This window comes from Rhodnius prolixus, unplaced genomic scaffold, assembly GCF_049639745.1.
Source record: "Rhodnius prolixus isolate KJV_2025 unplaced genomic scaffold, Rpr scaffold_5, whole genome shotgun sequence".
In the NCBI taxonomy this organism is placed as follows: domain Eukaryota; kingdom Metazoa; phylum Arthropoda; class Insecta; order Hemiptera; family Reduviidae; genus Rhodnius; species Rhodnius prolixus.
The window spans coordinates 37,574,873-37,592,040 of NW_027411624.1; the positions used below are offsets into that span (position 1 = coordinate 37,574,873).

The 17,168-nt window shown below is 37.3% G+C and overlaps 1 protein-coding gene and 1 long non-coding RNA gene across 3 annotated transcripts in view; one reads left to right on the top strand and one right to left on the bottom strand.

Annotated features, from left to right (window-relative positions):
* LOC141458410 (uncharacterized) overlaps nt 1-17,168 on the top strand; it is a 105,348-nt gene that overhangs the window by 19,459 nt on the left and 68,721 nt on the right. The window lies entirely within an intron of this gene.
* The window catches only part of Cdk5alpha (Cdk5 activator-like protein), a 94,285-nt gene that overhangs the window by 11,453 nt on the left and 65,664 nt on the right, over nt 1-17,168 (bottom strand). The window lies entirely within an intron of this gene.

Below are 17,168 nucleotides of genomic sequence, written 5' to 3' on the forward strand. Positions count from 1 at the left end.
GCTTCATGCTGTTTACTTCAGGGCCCATCCCCATAAAAAGTCCTCCAGTCTGGCCACTGATATCCCTGGGCTCCAAATATCCCGTTTTTTCCTGAGGATACGTCATCGCCGAATACCCTAAATTAAGTATTGGCACTCGCTTTAGTACTACATCTTCCCCAATGTGCCCATCATAGTCCTGGAATTCCGGTCCTCTTAGACTTTGTATACTCCCTATCAGTTCTATTACTTTTATTTGAAATTTTATCCCAACGTAAGTCCTTTGCAGGAGGGAACTGGGTACAGGCGATTGACTGATCTCCTTTTAAATTGCTATTTCAGATAATTCTTTCTAGGATTCTCTCATTGCCTGCGACAAACAATTATTTTTGGACCATCGATTACTCCTTAGAGAATCCTTATACCTCCACTCCTCCAGGATTGCTATATTCGTCCTCACTCACTTACTGTTTTTTTTTATCCATCGGTAGAGGATTGGCGATGTGTCTCGCCTTGCCAGATACTCTTCCTACGTCACAGCGTAGTTATTCCGCTATGATCCGAAAAAATTGAAGACTCCAGATTTCGAAGAGCGAAATTTTGACTAAATTAAAGCAATGATAGGTTAATTTAATAATAATTTAATAGATTTAATTACTAATTAATTTTTAATAGCCATTTTTTCGTTAAAAACCAAAATGATTTAAGTTTTACCAGTTTTGTTTCAAAGAACTACTTAAACAAATGTACGGAAACATTTTAATCCTCGTTTAGGAAATGAAAAATTTAGCTATTAAAAGATGGATAATCCCAGGCATAAAACTAGTTTGTCTCTGTAATTTAGTCTATGTATGCCAGTGAAACGTGGGTGTTGACCAAGGAGGATGGAAAATTGATTAATTCCTGGGAGAGGAAGATTCTGAGGAAAATTTTTGGCCCCGTGAAAGAAGGGGAAAGGTACAGAATCAGGAAAAACGAAGAAATAAGAAAGCTGTACCAGGAGCAGGATTTGGTAGGTTTCATTAAGAGGGGAAGATTGAGATGGCTAGGCAATTTGGTAAGAATGGAAGATTCCCGAATTCCCAGGAAGATAATGAATGGACACCCAGGGGGGGGGGCGAGAAAAAGAGGAAGGCCGAGGATTAGGTGGCTGGATGATGTAGAGGAAGATGTTCGGAGTTTGGGAGTGAGAACATGGAGGAGAGTTGCCTTAGTAAGAGAGGAGTGGGGAAAGGTGTTAGAGGAGGCCAAGGTCCTTCGAGGACCGTAGAGCCAGAGGAAGAAGAAGAAGAAGAATTTAGTCTAAAATGTAATTTCATGCGTTTTTTTTCTTTCTTTTTTTTAATCTTTTATTGGAAAATCATGAGTGGGGGAAGGCACCCAGTGGTGCCACGCCAGTAACGTGCTTTGCTCTCACGATAAGAGAAGATCACGAGGCCATCTTCTCTTCAATCTCCTTAGAGGATTACTCTGGTAATGTGGAGGAAGATGGGTGTTCTATGAGAGGAGTTAGGATGAGCTGCTGTAGAGGAATGAAATTTGAAGAAACGAGTGTTAGCAAGATCTTGAATGAAAGGAATTTTGAGGTCATTATGGATAGTGAGGTTAGATACATAGAACGGAGCGTTAAGAAGTTTTCGAAGTATTTTTGGACTGTAATGTCTGGAGGCGTAGTGAGTTGGAACGCTTAGTCGATACCCACATAGTTCAATGCCATATGACCAAATAGGTCGCAGTAACAGTAGATATAAAAGTCTTTTGTTATGTAGGTTAAGTTTCGAACGTTTGTCAAGTAGTCTGGCGAGAAGTTTTGTAGCGTTGGGTTAGTTGCTTGTCTTTTCAGTCTAGTACGGGGATTCCATGTCAACCGTTTGGTCTAGGTACACTGCAAGATAGCGTACTTTGTCCACTGTTGGTACAGGAGTTTGGTTCAAGATGATGGGAGGTAGGATTTTCCGTCTGAGAGTAAATAATATAAACTTTGATTTTTGTAACGTTAGTTTTGATTCTCCATATGAAAAGCCAGTTCTGTAAGTGGTTGATGTGTGTTTGTAGAGTTCGTGTAGCGATAAGAGGATCGAAATGAGGAGATAAGATTGCAGTATCGTCAGCAAAGGTGGAAAGAATGGAAATTTTATGTAAATAATTTTTTGATTAATTTCTTTTCCCTTTAATCAAAGAAAACCTGATTTTAAACAGTCAAAGATAAAATAAAAAAATTATTTAATGTCATAGAAAATGGTGCAAACATTAAAGAACAATTTAAATAATAAAAACCACACTTATTTATTATTAATGGTTGGATTATCCTCGGTTGAGTGGAGCTAGGAATCATCGTGCAGTTAGATGGATTGGAGTGGTTTGGATTCTGGAATAACTTCTAATGGAGTTTCTGTGGTTTGGCGGGGTTAATCCGTTCCATTGAGTCCGCTTTCTCTTAGCTTGCCCTATTTCTAAACGTCCATTTATATCTCTTAATATTCCATCTCTTGAATGTTAAATTTAAAAAGAATAGAACAGGGTCGCTTATCTTTATGAATTCAGAACTTTCTTTTAAGAAATTTCATTTTATTCCCTAATTTTTTTGTGCCCAGAAAGATCGTCAAGTTCCTTTTTCTTCCTCTACAATACAATAATTAGGGGAAGAATTAGTACAATGGTTAGCACGCTGTGCGGAGATCCCGGGTTCGAATCCAACAGCTAGCAGGATAGATTTTTCTCTTCCTAGGAGCTTCTTTCAGCTCACTATCCAGTGATGGAGAGCGCGTTGTGTATAGCGAGTCCAGTGGCCGGCAGCGCACTGGGAAAGGCTCCGGGGTGCCTCAGATCTAGAGGTGCCTTAAAGAAATTAAAAAAAAAAAATACAGTAGTTCATTACTCCATTAGATGGCAGCACAATAGTACAACCCTACCGCTATTTATCTATTTATTTCCGCAAAACTAACGTTTCCTTTAATGACATTTATTCTTCTTCATTGAAAATTATATACAGAATTAAGTTCGGGAAGAATTGATGAATAAAAAAACTCGTCAGTCTGAAACTAAAGCATCTTATTATTGAAGATTGTCGAGTACAATCTTCATTTCCTATTTTTGGTTTGCTCTTGAAGGGATTGAAAATAAATTTTCTTCGAATCCTTGGGGTTTTCCATTGAATTACTTGAAACGTTGTTATAAAGAGTGTTTTGGGAACAATACTACCCACCTTGGGAAGATTCTTTGCTGGAGAGGTTTGTTAGAAGAGCTGTGCCAGGGTAGAAATCAATATTTTGGTAGAGTACAATCCTCTTTAAAACCTTGTATTTAGCCCTCCGGTTCTCCATCCATGGCACCGTCTTCCTCCAGGTGTTGCAAGGTCTTCCAAAGAAAAGTAAGCCCCCATAATCTCTCTAGAGACGTTCTAGGAAGAATGGAAAGCCGATATAAGACTTCTGGCATCACAGGCATCGCTCTCCGTAAAGCCTTTTCCAGTTATTCTTGGACGATTAGCCCCCCCCCCCCAGATTACCAGGAAAGTGTTCTTCGAAAAATTTTTACTTCCGGTAAATTCTTACAAGCTGCTCAATTTTTTAAAACTAAGGGTATGTTGGCTGTCTCTTCGGTTCTCTCTATTTTAGCCAAAATGAAATGTGACTCTTGGGAAGTTAAAAATTATTTATTTAACTCTCTAGTATCCAGTGTTCTCCTATATTCATCTGAACTATGGGGCTTCAAATATGCCGATATTGCCGAGAGAATACCTCTAAAATTTTGCTAAAATTATCCAGGAATACCCCAGATGCATTTGTCAGGTTGGAGGTTGGCCACACTCACATAATTTCAAAAAATTTTTAAACGTACAGTCTTTTTATGGCAGAAAATCTTAGCCATGCCCGAAAATAGATTGCCTCGTATTTGTTATGCCGCGTTGCTTGACAACATCGATAGCCCTAGCATCCCTTTTAACTGGACCGCTGATTTGCGAAAGCAATTTAAGATTATTGGCTCCGATGATGTCTGGGAAAAACAGTATATACCTGAGGGTAAACTGACGGATATCATGGCAAGGTTCAACAATAATCTAATTAGTAAGGATGTTGAATCTCTGTTAAACGCCAGGTTTAACTCTTTCCTTAGGAATATTAGCAGTTTTGGTTTAGGTGAACAATACATTCACTTTAAATGTGACATCGATATGATCAGAGTTGCCAGACAACTAAGATTAATGTCTGAGAAGAAGCCTCAACTGTATATCCTTGGTAGGGTTTATAAATTTAATACTGGTTCCCCCTGCCCATTATGTGGAAAAGATCAAGATGACTTAATTCATTTCTTAATTATCTGCCCGATATTTGATGTCTTAAGAGCCAAGTATTTGCATGCGCAACACATTAACTTTTCTTCCAGTATTAAGCCTAAAATTATGTTGGAGAATCTCTTATGTTTCGACTCAGTAAACAAAGTTAAATATATGTACTTTTTTATAATTAACTCAATAAAAATTAGAAATTTTTTCTCATTAATTTAATAAGTTTTTTCTTTATAGTTTATTATTATTATTATTTTTTTTTTTTTTTTGGCGCATCAACAGCTGAGGTTATTAGCGCACGGAGCTTTTTCCAGTGCACTGCCGGCCTCCGGACAGTGTTCTCTCTTTACAGACAACACTGTCCATCACCGGACAGTGAGCTGTAAGAAGCTCCTAGGAAGAGAAAATCTAAGGGTCAGCTGCTGGATTCGAACCCGGGACCTCCGCGTGGGAGTCCAGTATGCTAACCTCATAGCTAATCCCTTCCCTGTTTATTATTATTATTATTTTTTTTTTTTTTTTTTTTTTTTTTTATCCGTAAAGTGAATCTATTTTTGTTTTCTCTTTCTCTTTCTTTTTTCATGTATCTTCGGTATTTTATTCATGTAAAGGCACGGGTCAACCCCTTGCTACAATGTATTATAAGCAAGTAACAATAAATAAATAAATAATAAATTAGCCCCCCCCCCCAGATTACCAGGAAAGTGTTCTTCGAAAGATTTTTACCCCTTCCCTACTCTGGTAACCGCCTCCTGGCTCTTCAAGGGAGTCTTTAGGATCAAGGAGCTGGTAGATTAGAGTAAATTACTTCCTAGCTCCAGTTTCCGCTCCTAATCCTTCTCCACAGAGAAGATATTCTGCTCCAAAACTTCGAGTAGCCAGACACCAATAGGTAGTGCCACCATTTCCATAAAGCGTAACTTGCACTTTCCACACAGAAGAGGGTGTGAGGGGATTCAAGGATTTACCTCAATCCCTGCTGTAGGGCAAATCCTCTCAACTGACTCTGTTGGCCTCTTCTTAGAAGCAGTTGCCCGGGTGAAGGCCACAGGTAGATCGAGAACGACCGAATCTATTAAACTATGGGCTCAAAGATTTAGAAAACCATGTGGGTCTTCAATGCAACATTATTATTGAAATTCATTTCACCGAGAATATCAATCTTTATTTATTTTTTGCCCTTCTTTTCCACCTTCCATTCAGCATTTGTTCAAGGGGGCTAACAATAAGTTTATTTCCGGTGCAGTGGAAAAATACGGCAATACAATTTCATCTCAAATTAAGCAAAAAGTTTGCTCGTGATTCAAACTTTAGCTAGAATTTCGCCTGACACTAATAGTTGTTGAGTAATTTGACTAATTATTGCTCATTAGTTCTAGAGTAAACACATGTTGATTTAGAGTCTACAGTTCTTGTTGTAGACGTCAACAAAGAAAAAACAATCAAAAAATCAAACAAATTCCCTTTTGGGGGCAGAAGTGAGTGGGAGAGAATGATGTTAAGTGGGTCGAGGTCAGAGAATGTTTGTTGGTAAGAGAGAATTGGTAAAGGGGCGGTTGGTGGAAGACGAGTAACTCCAGGATCTCCTTTTGTAGATTTATTTAATTAATTTTGAGAGAAATTAAAACTTTGGTTTTTTTGGGGGGAGTGGGAAAAAAGGGACTCCCAAAATTTGGTGTATTTTAAGGTGGATACACCCTAAAATGGATTCGTCCAGGACAACATATCTCTTATACAGAGCGTGAGGAACACTAGCGCTATTGATCTTCTAACGGCAGACTAGCCGAACTGGAAAACGCCGTCTCTGCGCTGTACACACTGCGAAGGTTCAACCAGCCCGCTCCTTTCCTCGTCCTAATTTCCCATCAACCCTTCGGCCCTGTATTCTTACAGAGTTGTACGCCTAGTCGTGAATCTCTCTGTCTCTCTCTCTCTCTTAGCCGCCCTACTTCCGTCTAGTAGACGCATTGGCTGCCGCAAACCAGGCTAGAGCTCTTTACTTTGGTGAACTCACTTTACTTTGAGTTCAAAAAATAATTAACGAAAAAAAGAAACAGGTGTAAAACCTCTTTCGACTTTTGCTTGTAGCAATTATAATTAACACAGAACAATATAAGAAGCTGCCCAAGCATCTGAGTAGTAAGGACGCCAGACCACCGCTCGGGACACTCAGTCGCATTCAGGGCATTGCATTCACTCACTGAGGATTCATTCTTACACTCTCTTCACGATCTTACTCTACTCGTCATCCAGTTTAGACCAATTCTTTTTAGAAGGGTTAATGCCCAGGTAGGCTCAGAGAACAGTAGAAGTTGCCCAAAGCCATCAGAGTATATAAGGACGCCAGACCACCGCTCGGGACACTCATTCGCATTCAGACATTGCATTCACTCACTGAGGATTCATTCTTACACTCTCTTCACGACCTTACTCTACTCGTCATTCAGTTTAACCCAATCCTTTTAGTAATAGTTTACATTCAGTTTACCCCAGTTAGTTATTGTAACTTCCGCTCGTTCCTAAGTTAGTGTTAATGTTCTTCCTTCCTAATCAAATCACAGTACTCCGCTCATGCCTATAAATTAATGGCTACTTAAATCTCCTTTTCGTGGCGGTAACCATGGACATCAACCTCATCTAAAGCTAACAACTCATGACCAAGATTAAAATAAACTTTTTTTGAATTATTTGCAGAAAATTGCATACAACTCAGAAAAAAAAAAAAAAAACAATTCTACTTCCGGTTGACTGACATTTTTCTCCGAACTTAGATTTTGATCTTTTTTTTTTCTTTGACTACAGCAAAGAAGATCTCTCGCAACAAGTAAATAGTGTGTCCATGAGTGATGAAAGAACACCCGGTGATGGCTCTCCAAAAACAGTTTTTTATTTACTGACCTCCACCACCAATAAGATCGCGTGACCAGTGTCATTTCAGTCGACGAATTAGGTTGCTGAAAAGGAAATAAAGAATAGAGGATATGTGTGAACAGAAGGGGAGGCTTTTTTTTTTGGTAGTTGCAGATTGAGATGAAGGTTATCTTTTGATCGATATATAATTTAATACTGCAAAGATTGATTAGATTGAATAAGAGGACATTAGAATGTTTGACTGACTCTTACAGTTCGAGTCTTTAAATCCAGATCGGATTCAGGGAGTACGTGGTAAATAAATACATTGTTATTTAATGTTTTGGTCATTGGTTTAGAAGTTGAGCTAGTATAAAGGTAAGATTTCTTTTGAGTTCTTCTCTTGTATCTTTTGGGCAGATTCTCCGTCAATGTAGAGCCCGAGATATCATGAAGTTTCTACGCAAAGCAGTGCAGTCTGCTACAGATGTAAAAGAGGTTCACCTAGAGCTTAAACATTGTATTTTGGTCCCTAAATTAAATATACCAAAGAGGAAATTTTTCAGGATTTTACCGTTTTTAAATTTTTAGTCACACATTCAGGCAAACCGTTAAAAATTCAGCACTGAGAAAAATAAAAGAAAGCACGATCGCTAAGTTCCCTTTCACGAGGGATGAGTAAAAGTAATCATTCACGTCACACTAAAAGCATTATGAGATCACAAAGAGCCTTCGTGCGATGATATTATTGTTTGTCAATTTCCTTAATGGGGGTTATCTTTACTGGATCATATTTTCTAACATCCACCAATACATAAATATTATAATATTAAGGAGCTCCTTAACTTTTTCAGAAAATGCAAATATTTATTCTAGCAGACCTCTATTTTATCTGGCCAGAAAACAATTTATTCCATCTAGTACTAAATCCAATTACTTATTTCTGTTTTACTTTTCTCGGATAGTAACTTCCTTCAAGTCCTGTCAGGCCAAATACTAAATTAGGTGCCGTGGACGATGCGGACTGGCAAATATACTTTATTATAAATCCCTCGTAGTAAAAATATTAAATAATATCCAAGGCTTAGAGACCGGAAATCGAACCCACTAAACCAGCAATACATCTTAGCTTTGCGGGTCTAGCCTATAAACTGCCTAACATACTTTACTGTAAATTTGTCGTATTAACTATTAATAAAATCCAAGGCCCTAGACCCAGGGAATCGAACCCACTAAACCAGCAATACATCTTAGCTTTGCGGGTCTAGCCTATAACTGCCTAACATTACTACAAAGTTCTCATATTAACCATTAAATAAAATCCACGCCTAGACCAGAGAATCGAACCCACTAAACCAGCAATACATCTTAGCTTTGCGGGTCTAGCCTATAACTGCCTAACATTACTACAAAGTTCTCATATTAACCATTAAATAAAATCCACGCCTAGACCAGAGAATCGAACCCACTAAACCAGCAATACACCTTAGCCTTGCGGGTCTAGCCTATAACCGCCTGACATACTTTACTATAAATTTCTCATATTAACCATTAAATAAAATCCAAGGCCTTGAGATCAGGGAATAGAACCCACTAAACCAGCAATACATCTTAGCTTTGCGGGTATAGCCTATAAACCGTTCGACTGTCGTCGAACATTATATCCAATATGTTAAATGCAGTTTATTTTAAAAAAAAACTGAAATTGCTATGAAAATTGTGATAAATTTATCTAATTTATTACTCCTTATACCTCTACGAAGGTTTTCCGTAATATAATGCAAATTTCCTAATTTTTACTTTTAATGGAAACATCCGTTTTCATCTGCCATGAGACTGAAAAAAAAAAATGGTTTTTAAGGTGTGTCTGTATCTACGGCTGAAATATGAGTGCGTGTGTGTATTTTTGTGAGTGTGAACAGCATAACTGAAAATACGGAAATTCTTTTCTTTAGATCTCGAATTTTGATATTTCGAAACGGTGCTGCCAAACGATGCCAAAAAGGAAGTTCATTTTTTAATGAACTTGTCTAACGAATGCTTTAATAAATTATACTAAACTTTAAGCACAATTTGTTGTCTTTTGGATATTTTTTTTTGTATAAAATAAGATTTATTATCAATATCGACATAATTTTGGGCATGTAGTTTGATGTCGATCGGAGGCATGTTTCTAGATTATGGAGAACCATGGTTTCATGATAATTTAGTATTATAATGTTCTGACGCCTGACTAGTATACTTCTCCCCCTCTCTTGCAAAATATAGGTCACGTTATGGGTGTATATTACAACTAGAGCATAACTAAAATACGTATGATATCGTTCGTGACATCATTAGTATTATCTGTATATTGCGATTGGATAAAAAATTATTGAAATTTTGAGTTCTGGCAGTTCGAAAAGTGGATTTTTTTTAAACATTTGTTTCTCGTAATGTTTTGGGTTTGAAAAGCTACCATTTTTTTACAAAATTGTACAGTTACTGCCTAAATAGTTTGCCAATTTAACCCATTTTTTAATTGTTTCATTCATAATAGTGTCCAAATTGGGAACAGCAAGGAGCCCAATGACAGAAAGCAAAGAGATTCTCCTTGTTTTTTCTACTTTCTTTGTAAGTCATGAACAGTAAGCATTTCATTCTTAAAAATATTAAACATTATATAGGTAGTATTGATACAATACATCTATCTTAACGAGATTGTTTAGAGATAAATAGGATCCAAAACTGCATTCATGAAGGGGACTCAAAACTGCCATTGAATGGAATGTTAGAGAAGTTTTAATCTTTTACCCAGTTAAGCGTGGAACTTAGTTTTTTTTTTAAAAAAAAAAAAAAGAACCCACAGTGTGCGGAATTAAAATCAGACAATGACGTGTATATACACGTCGAACGCACTGGGCAAAACAGCCAAAAGTTAACAACGTCATAATAGTCACTGCAAGCGACTTTTTCTGCAATCTCTCTCTGGGGCTTGAGATTACCAGAGCATTCTTTGCTCATTCAAAAAATCTTGCACCACTTCACGTATGCATTGCTCCTAGTTAACTAGGGACACCAAGAGCTTTGCACAAGGAAGAAAAGAGCTTTTTGAATTCTGTGCAAAATGAAATCATGCTCGTACTGAGGTCCTGAATCTCTAAGAGATAAAATACGGGCATTGCACAAGGGTGCTTCTATTTGTGTGTGCCTAATTCCCAATCTCTCTAATGCGGAGACCAAACAAGTACCAACCACTTATCATTTGGCTGACTCCCACCGTAGTTCTATTGGGTAAGATAAAGGAAACATCCCACCAAATAATATTCTTATTGTATTTTATTAAAATTTCGAGTTTTTATAGATAATAGCAATTTTATATTTTTCACGACGAGTATACACGTCAAACGCACCGAAATAGAGAATTGGTTTAACGGGGATACACGTCAAACACGCTTAACTGGTTAAAACTATACGATGGGAAGTTGAAGGCTGTTTTGCGGCAGAGTTGGTTAGGATGGATCATTAGTGCGGATAGGAGTCGGATTTGGATGAAAGAGTACACTGAGACTGTAGAAGACTTTTCGTGGAGGTAATTGATAGTATAGTCACTCGTAATTATTAGTAATGGATACTGAGTTCTCTGGAATGACTTAATATTACTGCTACAGTCCAAACTCCTGGATACTCGCGTACAAGTGAAATCTGGTGACAACCACGATATGAAGTGGTTCAAGTTCATCTAATCGTGTGAAAGTAAATAGAAGTCTTGAAAGAAAGACATTTTTTGAGTTCTGTTTGTTCGTACGAAACAAAATTAGTTGTCCAGAATAATGGCGAGCTAGTTTGCGAAATTAACCCAAGCAGTACGGAGTGACGGAACTAAGATGTGCACCGTTTAGCCCACAATCCTCTGCAGAATTCTCCGATACTTTTTTTAAAGAGCACAGTAATTTGAATAAGATATTTTTGGGCGGATTCATTTCGGATTTGTTAAATGATTCGCTTTTCAAATAAAAGTCTCTTTGTAATTTTTCATTGGACAAAAATTAATGTTTTCGTGATCAAAGGATGATTAAGAAGTAAATAAAAAGCTAAATGATGCGACTAATTTGGCGGAAATCATTTCGCTGAAAGAGATTCATCCTTTATGAAATGCTGTTCCGCTTCGTGACCAACATCATTGAGAGATTCTCTTTGAAGTAAAGTAACGTTTTGAACTCTCAATTATCTACCTTCATTATTTGTAAAAGGGAAATTTATAGAGAAGCTTTGAAGAGAAGAGAACCAGTTAAATTTTAAACAGCAGAGGGCCAAGTTTTAGAAAATATTACTAAAGTAATTTTGTATGAGAACAGAAAAGAAAAAATAAGGATTTTTAGCGAATAGAGATTGTGAACAAAAACATCTGAGAAACGATAAAGCATAGTAACCCTACACTTGTACCTCGTCACTTTGTAGCCGCTTTGACTTTGTAGTTTTTTCAATCGACAATTCTTCCAGAACACGGTCGAAAGGTTTTGTTCCAATTATTCCTTTGTAGCCAAAGCCATGGGATTTTCTTTTTCTTTTTTGGAAATTTAACTAGCATATGAACAACTTAGAGGCACGGAAATCGCAGTAGCGTTTATCCCAGTGGACGAGCTTGGAAGATTTTGGCTAAGTGTTTCATATAAACTATAATATGCATAGTGTTAGATGATGTTGCTAACGTAGAATGAATTCCCTTCTAGCTCGTGCGAGAAATATATTATGGGCCGCTAATGATCTGAGACATAGATGCGCCAAATAAACATACAAAGAGCACGGGATTTCCACGCGGAGATCCACGATTTGTGCCCATCAGCTGGCACCTAGATTGTCTCTTCCTAGGCACCTATTCAAGAACACTTTCCGGGCAACAGCAGTACACAATGAAGGCTCATTGATTGCCATTGATCTGAGATGGTTTTGTCACGTCTTAAATTTAATATTGAGTAAAAAAAAAATAAGTTTATTAACTGTAAAAAATCGAAATTACTAATGGCGTAACATAAAGTAGCTTAAGAACAACTTGTGTTCTGTTGGTTGGGAGGATTAGAGGACCATATTTCGCAGTGTCCCCATTATTCTGCAAACTGAACGTAATAACTCTTGGATATGACACTTACCATAGCTCCTAGCATGATGCTTATCCACAACTGATTCCATCATTTCCTAAAATATTTCCTTAATTTATTTATAAAATGGCACACTCCTAAAAATAAATCTCCCTATAATCCAATTGCCGTTATCATTAAGGGAACCTCCCACAGCCAATTCAAAATAAAGGTCAAACCCTGGTACTTAACATAATTTTTTTTTTTTAGTCTAACTTTTGCAGAACTCATAGGACAGATGTCGAGTTAAAGGTCGAACGAAGATTGAATGATTGTTTTCAGAGAGAGAGAAAGAGAGACATCCCTTTTGGCTTGCTCCAATCATATCAGTGACCCTAGTGGCCCTACATTAGCCACTAGCGTGACAATATTGTATTTGTACGAATGATTTGTTATTTGTATCGTGCTCTTTATTGTTTTGTCTTATTCAATTGAATCAATTCTATGAATGATCAAAAAAATAATGAGTGTACTCGTGAATTGCAAAGTAATCTTTGAAGCAACAGCTTAAAAATTGATGCTTTTTTTTTATGTTAAAATTTATCTCTATTTTTAGGAGATGAAATAATCCACGTAGGTATATTAGTTAATAATTATTGGGTAAAATTTAAGTGTTCGAAGTTGCAAGTGCTTTTTTCGCCTTTTTGATCTTGTACGACAGACAAACAAAATGGAGCACCTCAGATTCCCCAGTACTCGCCCCAAAAAAATAATTAATTCAGAACAATTCTCCACAGTGGGGGAGGGATTGCCGCAGGGGAGTATACATGGCTCCGTTCTCTACACAGTATACACATCAGACAACCCTCTACACTACTCTGTACATATGCGGACGATACAACCGTACTAGCTACAAGTACACATCCTTCATCAGCTTCATACAAGTTACAGACACACCTTACATAAAATAGAATCCTGGGCAAAGAAGTGGCGGATTAAGATGAACCCACAGAAATGCCACAGCATGCCACGTTTACTCTCCGGCGGGGCTCCGGTCCACCTGTCCTCTTCAAACAGCAATCCACTTCCTTGTACAGATCTGGTGCGCTACCTTGGGCTCTACATAGACAAACGACTCACGTGGAACCCACATACTAGACTTAAAAGGCAAGCAATGATAAAACGTGCGAAACTTCTTTACAGATTACTTGGTTGACACTCCAAATTGCCCTTAGACTCAAACGATTAATTACTATTTTCAAACCTATGTGAACTTACGGACTAGAGCTGTGGGGTTCAGCCAAACCTACAAACATACAGACTGTACAGACATTACAGTCAAAACTCCTCCGACAGATAGCTGACGCTCCTTTCTACGTGACTAACCTCACCCTTCACACCGACCACCTCAACATTCCCTTCATAGACCAACTCACCAAGACGAAATATCAAAAATTCCATACTGCTCTCTCGACTAGCTCTAATCCTCTTGTACAGTCTCTCGCCTCCTCTGACATCCCTAAGGCTGGAAACATAGTGGCGCGGCGAGCAAAGCGGCGATGATAGCTGCTTCAAATCAAAGAGAGCGACGAGCAGCGAGCAAAGATTCGCATGCACATAGTGACGAGTTTAGTCGCGTTCTCCTTTTGACAAAACAAGATGGAGGAACTATTTTTATATGAAAAGTCTTCGTTGAAACTTTGATATTTGCAGCAGCTTAGTAGTAGGAGCTGCTGTGTACATGACATAAATAAGTTTAGAAATAAACTTGGTGAATTTCATCACTTGTACCAACAACTTCGGGAGCATCCTGGCAAGTTTCATGCGTATTTTCGAATGTCTATATCAACATTTGATTACATACTAGCCCAGTGTAACCCCATTAATCAAAATCAAATATTGTTTTTGAGTAATACAGCTCATAACATGAGTTAGGCACAATATAGAAAAATTAACTATGTAGGTTATTAACTAAATACAAATCTGTGTAACCCCATTAATCCTAGCAGTTACTTTAAGATAAGAAAATCAAAATAAATAAAAATAAAATAGAAATATATGCAGATAAAAAGAAATTAGTCAATTAAAAAAACACAATAATTTTATTAAATCACTACACCATGATTTGTCGTAAATTAATGTTGTTCATCTGAAAAACTGGAGTAGTAGGACGCTACAGAAGAAGGATTGGAGAATTCGTCCTGATCAGAAGTAGTAGGACGTGAAAATGTAATTTAATTTTGCCTAGTATTTAGATGAAAGTTAGCATTAAGGGATTGAGAACCAGATTAAATGTAGCAAAAATTACCTGAATTCTCCATTAACTACTAATTTGTTAATTAATTTAAACTATTAATTATTAAAAACTATTGTAGTTTCACAAATACTATGGCCCCACAGAGGTTTCTTTAAACAAACTAAACCAATAATGTATCAATATCCATAACCTTTGAAAAATAACCTTTCATAGAAAATAAATTGAGCGCGATGAGAGCGAAGAAATCAAACATGTCATAACGCGTTGCTCCACTCTCTATAGATAGCGTTGCTCTATCTTCGCTTTGCTCTCCACTATGAGCGGTCCCATATGTTAACTTGTGTTTGATTTCGCCGCTTTGCTCTTCGCTATCATCGCCGCTTTGCTCGCCGCTCCACTATGTTTCCAGCCTAATACTCCTCGCCGACTGAATCGCCAGTGGCCCCACGACTTCCTTGTAGGCTGATGACCTAAATTATTACTCTCCTCTCTCCTCCTCGTATCTCCTCCTCACATTGTCCTCCCATATTGTCCTCTCTCCTATAGAGAGTGCTACCACTGGGTAGCTTCTCTCCTCCTGCTCTCCTCCCGCACCAGTTCATCATACTCAGTCTTCATATTTACTTATTGTATACAGTATACAGATTGTAAATAACAAAATAAATTAAAAAAAAAAAGAAAAAGTGATTCCTGCGAATCTATTCACAATTAGTTGTTCTCTCAAATTTAGATTAAAAAAAAAAGCGGCGCAGCATCTTTCATACTAAAATCACACAAAAACTTGAAATTATATACAGTAAATCTCACTTCCGGAACATGAAATTCGTTTTATCAGCACAAAGTTTAGCTTAAAAAGTGGTAGCCATTTAAAATTTAAAGAAAATCGTTCTGACCGTTTTCTAGAGAATTGGTAATATAACTGAAGAATTGCTTCGGAGAATTCTCATTTCTGGTTGACCTAATTTTTGCTGATTTCAGTTGAAGGCTTATTTCTTTTTGGTGGTCATGGTACCCAATACAGGAGTACCAAATTTCAACTTTTGGGACTTTTTGTATTGTTAAGATATTCTCTTAAAAAAACTGACCCATACACATTTATGGGCTCAAAACTTCTTCCTTAGTTTCCTTCAGGGTTCCTTAAATCATGAGCTTTTTGAACTTAACCTGGTAAATTTCAGCTTAAGAGAAGTTGGATTAGGTTTCTGTTTCAAGATAGACTCTGTTGATTTCCTGTTTTCTTTGAGCCTGAATTAATTTTTTTTTTTTTTCACTTCAATTCATTTGTTTCCTGCAATATGACCCACTTGGCCCAATGAAGAGAAACATGGATGGGCACAGCCAGCCAGTGGACCAATCTCCTGTGAAGGATGAATCTGCCAACTCTGGCGCTCTCTAGGGATGGGCGTTGAAGGGACTGTCAAGAGAGTTGGGTCACGTGCTTGATTAGAATGATTTGGGAAGTTTACGTTCAGGGTATATTAAGGTTATTTGTAAAAGTTAGTTGATGTAGAAAGGAAATCATTTATATGATTCCGATTAAGACTACTTGAATTGGAAAGATATAGAATGCATTGTTTTAGTGAAGCCCTAAAGTTCAATGCTTGGGGGAAATAGTCCAAGGTAGGGTTTTGTATGAAGTTAGTTTGTTCTAGGCGGCCATTTTTGATTTAATTCCAAGGAGTGGTCTGTGATTGGCTGTAACATTGATTTAGTTGTATTTTCAGCCTATTGTTTGGACCCCTAATCAGCCGGCTATCAATTTAGACACAACTTGCGCTTTGAATCAAAAGTTATGTAGGTGTTCCTTTTTTTGGAAACTTCGCAAAAGAAAATCAAATTTCAACTTCGATTTTTCAAGACAAAAAAAAAAGCAAGTTAATTATTATTTAAAGTTTTAAAACTTCATTATAATGAGTTGAAACATTAAATTGTAAATTGAATCTAAACGTAGTTTGTTCGATCAGTCAGGCAGTGGGTACCCTTGAACTCATGTACAAAGTGTAAAATCCATAAATAGGTCAAGCAAGTGTCGGGTCAAACTATTGGACGTATCGCTATAAAGTTGAGCTTTATATAAATCTCTCTTAATAGTCAAATTAAAATTATTTTACAAAAAATAAAATAAATATTTTTTTTTTTTTAATTTATTAGTTAAGTTACGCCAGCGTCTAGATACGCCATAAGTAACAATGACAATAACTGACACCACTACAAACTCACTAATTGAGGAGAGAAGTTACCCCAGAGATAACACTCCCTAAGTCGTCTCCCTGGATTAGCTACTCTCTTCAGAAGAGAGAAAATCGCTAGGCCACTGACGTTTCAATCGTCTGGGAGGATGATGAAGGTGATGAGATGATAAAATGGCGGACAAGAGGAATGGAATGAGAATTGCAAGTTCTGATGAAAACTTTTATAGCGAGTTCGTGCAACCTGGACCTACAAACGGAATTTCCAGGTTCTGTGTGGATAGTTAGATTTGAAACGTAAAATGGAACGTTAACGATAATGCGGAGAATTTTAGACTGAAGAGATTGAATTCGTTGAAGATTGGAGCGTTTCGTTGAACCCCACAGTTCAATACCAGGTAGGTTTTAGTTTGGGAGCATAAGCAAGTCGTTTGTCAATTAAGAGAAAGATTAGATCGTTAGTCTAGTAGTCCTTTAAGTAGTCGATAAGGTCTGTTAACTTCAGTTCGTTTAAGTCGTGTGTGGTGGGTTCCAAGTCCAGGTCTTTT